The sequence below is a fragment of the Pteropus vampyrus genome, unplaced genomic scaffold (assembly GCF_000151845.1).
Source record: "Pteropus vampyrus isolate Shadow unplaced genomic scaffold, Pvam_2.0 Scaffold438, whole genome shotgun sequence".
Classification (NCBI taxonomy): domain Eukaryota; kingdom Metazoa; phylum Chordata; class Mammalia; order Chiroptera; family Pteropodidae; genus Pteropus; species Pteropus vampyrus.
In genome coordinates, this window is record NW_011889219.1 from 312,555 (window position 1) to 316,386 (window position 3,832).

Here is a 3,832-nt window from a genome sequence, read left to right on the forward strand (position 1 = left end):
GCAGCCGGGTGAACTGTGCTAGGAGCAAGGTCGAGGGCCGGGGGCAGGGCGGGACCTGCCCACCGCGGGCTGTGCCAGCGGGTAAGGCAAGTCTGCGTAGTGCCCAGAAAGCGAAGTTCTGCCTCGTCTGGGGAGAGAGTCCGGTTGGTACACCTTGGGGACTCCTGAGGGTCCCCCCCAAGGGTGCTGTCCTCTGAGCCGTCTCCAGTGGGTGCGGAGAGCGGTACCCCCACTACCGAAGCCCTGGGGTTTGGGACGGGCAGACGTTACACTTTGACAGGGCCCCCGGGGAACGGGGACAGGTCACTATCCCAGTGGATGTGGGGGTGCCTTCCGAGGCAGGAGGCGGGGTGGTGCCTCTGAGCTTTGCAGCTTGTCCCAGCAGGGTTCCCTGGCCCTCCACAATCCCCCCCCCCCACCTTGGTCCTTGCAGGGCCACCGTGTTGGCTTGGGGAGGTCCCTTGTGGTCCCCTTCGGTCCCGGGGCCTCGGCGTCCTGCGCAGGGGCCTCCCCGTCCCAGCCTCACTTCCCTGGGCCTCCCCTGTCCTTCCCCCCCTGGCATTCTTTGTCTGGAAAGCTCTGCGTGCTGACAACAGGATTTGTCAGTGCCATATGCAACAGGAAGCGCCGGCACAGGACGGCCTGGCTCCTCGGTTGAAAAGACTTTTTAGAGAGTCATCTTGTTGTCAATGTTTAATTCATTGGTGCAGGTTTTTTATGTTTTTGAAGGAAACTGTCCTTCTGTTGCCTCTGTAACCAGCTTTGCTCCAGCCTGCCCCACACCCCTGGCCCAGTGGCCAAAACACAGAGAAGCCCCCCTCTCCCAGCCCGTGCTTCCAGCGCCTGACAGACAGGGCCAGCGCCTCACTGCCGTTTTTCTGCCTCGAAGCTTCCAGCGTGAGCTGTGGCCGTGACAGCGACGTGCAGACTGGCCGCCCCCGGGGAGGGGTCAGCCCTCATTCCCTAGCTGTGTGGGTAGTGATCTCGGCCCGAGACTCACAGCACGCTGGCGCGGAAAACGGAGGGTGGGCCCCAGAGTTGGCCCACGACGTCAGGAGACCATTGGCGTTAAAACGGTCAAGCCCAGAGATGTTCCAGGCTACCCGAGAAAGAAATCGTTAGGCCGATAAAGTTCGTACAGAGGTGTGTTTATTGGTTCTGATTGGGAGCTCTGGGCATATGCTTCTAACTGTTAAGGCTCCAGAGAGAAGCTGGCAGGAAAGTGGCCAGATTGAGGGTGTCGTCTCAGCCAGGGGTGCGGTGGGACTCGGACCACTGGGGCACCTGACGACCGGGCTGATTGATGTCACGTCCTTTACTGAGTGTTCAACTGATTTTCTGGAAAGAAAGGTTGGAATAGATACGTAAGGGGAGGAAGAAAAGACCCTGCTCACTCGGCTGCCCCGCAGCGGAAGGACCCTGAACTTGGAGCCTGAGGCCAGCCGTCCTGGGTTCCAGCCCAGCCTCAGTTTCCTCACCTGGAGGAGGAGCATTGGCCAGTAGCCACCTGCAGCTACGCGGCACAGCGCGGTGTGCTTGGTAGGTGTGCGTCCCTGCTCTGTGACATGGCCGGAGTCTCCTGCTGTCGGGCCCGGGACGCTGTTTAGCAGAAACGCTGGAATTTACAGGAAACAAAGCACCTTTCTAGTTAATTCTGTTTGTTTTCTCCTTTTTTAATATAAATGCAAATTAAGGTGCTCCTAGGCCTCTGAAGAAACCCAGCCCCAAGCCAGGCCCTCCATGGGACTGTCTCCTGCTGGACAGTGATGTTCATGAATCACGTTAACCTTCGCGGCTGCTCTTATGCTTAATCTAACCTTGAGCCAGTTCTCCAGCGGCCTTCAACTTTGGGCCCGTCTGGAGGTGGGGCGGGAACCACCGGCTCGCCTGCCCGCGAATGACCGATGCTTCACGGAGGCAGTTATCAGCTTGCTCCGTGAAATGGGGTTTAAAACACATAATCACCACTTCGCATTGGACCTGTGGCCACACCTTCGGGGGAGGCTCTGGACGGATAATCCCACTGGGTCCCTGGGCACAGCCACCCTCGCCGTGGGGAGGGGTGAGCAGAGGTCCAGAGGCCGTGCGAGGGCACATGGGGCTCCGTGCTTGCCATTCGTGCTCGCCTGCTGCTTTTGATGTCTGTGCCACTTGTGGCTACTTCCCAGGAGATCGAGTTGTTGAGGTCTAAACTTAGGAAGAACCCCCACCCTGTGTTTGAGGTGGGAAGCCCTCTAACCCAGCAGGACAGACAGAAGGCCTCCCCTGCCCCAGGCTGTCGGTGCACATGGGGAGTGTGTGTGTGTGTGTGTATGTGAAGTGCAGAGCGTTTGGCTTGAATTTCTCTGCTTGGGACTCAGGCCTGGGTGCTCTGGGGACCCTGGCTCACCTGTAACTTCTGCAGGAGGTGCTTTAGGCTAAAATCGTGTCACGCGATCAACAGCCGTGCAGGTCATCGGCAGGGATCTCCACGGCACTTCTGTTTAGAAGCTGACGTCTGTGGTCAGAGTTGTCACCACCTTCTGGAATTAAGCTGTAGCTTAGTTCTCCACAGGAAGGCCGGAGCGGAGCCTGGTCACCTCCAGCCCCATCTCAGAGACACCACACTTAGAATTCCGGTCACATCTGTAGGGGCCAGGAGGGCGACTTAAGAACTGGCCTGTGTCAGGGCAGGCCACTGGGTTTTCTGTGTGTGCCACAGTTTGGGGGAGCGGGAGGGAGACTTAGGTCTGGGGCAGTGTCTCCCCAGGCCCCGTGGGCCCATCTGAAGCCAGAGGTGGCGGCTGTGGGACTTGAAGTGACTGCCTTGGAGCCAGGGTCTGCTGGCTGGGGTGGAGCACACTCTGAGACAAAGTTTTGGGGCTCCCGCGGTCCCCTCCATCAGATCCTGCGCCCGCTTAGGGCCAGAGTGCAGTGAGACACTTGCCTTTCTTGTTCTCCCATGGAACCGTGACCGGTTTTCGGGAGGTGGAGGCACCCCGTCTCTCCGGCACTCCTGGGTGTTGTTTTCCATTCGGTTTACGCTCTTGCTGCTTGCCTGCCCTGCCTGTCTGTGCCGCCTCTGAGGCTCTGGGGACAGTCTAGATGACAAGATAAGGCCTCGCCCCGAGGCAGGAGGGGAGCTGGAAACCCAAGCATTTGGTTGCAGTCCAGCCTGAAGAGCAGGGACAGCTAAGCCCAGTTAACCCCTCCCGTGCCGCCACACACGTTCCCGCTGGCCTTGCAGCCGTGTCACAGGCCCCCGTCTCCCGGGAGGTCTTCTTGGCTTTTCCCGGTGCCGCTCGCCGCCTCCCCGCGCCGGGCCCCCGGCCCTCCGTGCCTCCCCAGTTCCAGCGTTGTTGACACCGTTGGTTCCGGTGCAGGCCAAGCTGGGTCTTTCCCCAGAGCCTGGGAGCGAGCCCGCGGGTGCCCGAGGGCGCCCAGAGCTGCGGCTCGCTGTGCTCCGTCCCCCCGCTGGGCGGGGGCGGGCGCTGCCCCACTTCGCAGGTGAGGCACCTGAGCGGCAGGGGAGGCAGCGCCACCCCCACCCCGGCGGAGGGCCTCGAACTCCGAGCTCCGGGCAGTCAGCGTCTCCTCCCCGTCTGCGGAATGTCCCCTCTGAGCCTCCTCTAGCTCCACCACTTAGGAAACCTGCTCAGCCAGACCAGGTGAGGAGCTGCGCCTCTGCAGTGTGGGCCTCGCAGGAGGGGGACTCCTGTGACTTCCCAGCGGGGTGGCTGGCGGCGTGCCAGAGACGCGTGCTGCCGGGGACAGCTCCTCCGTCCCCAGGCCCTGCGGGGACAGGCCTCGCTCGTGGCCAGTACGCCAGCCTGTTTCTAGATGTCACGGGGGA

General features: G+C 61.2%; 1 protein-coding gene across 1 annotated transcript in view; it reads left to right on the forward strand.

The window, feature by feature from the left end:
- LOC105306490 (potassium channel subfamily K member 9) overlaps positions 1-3,832 on the forward strand; it is an 82,474-nt gene that overhangs the window by 1,117 nt on the left and 77,525 nt on the right. The gene's annotated exons all lie outside the window — the stretch shown is intronic.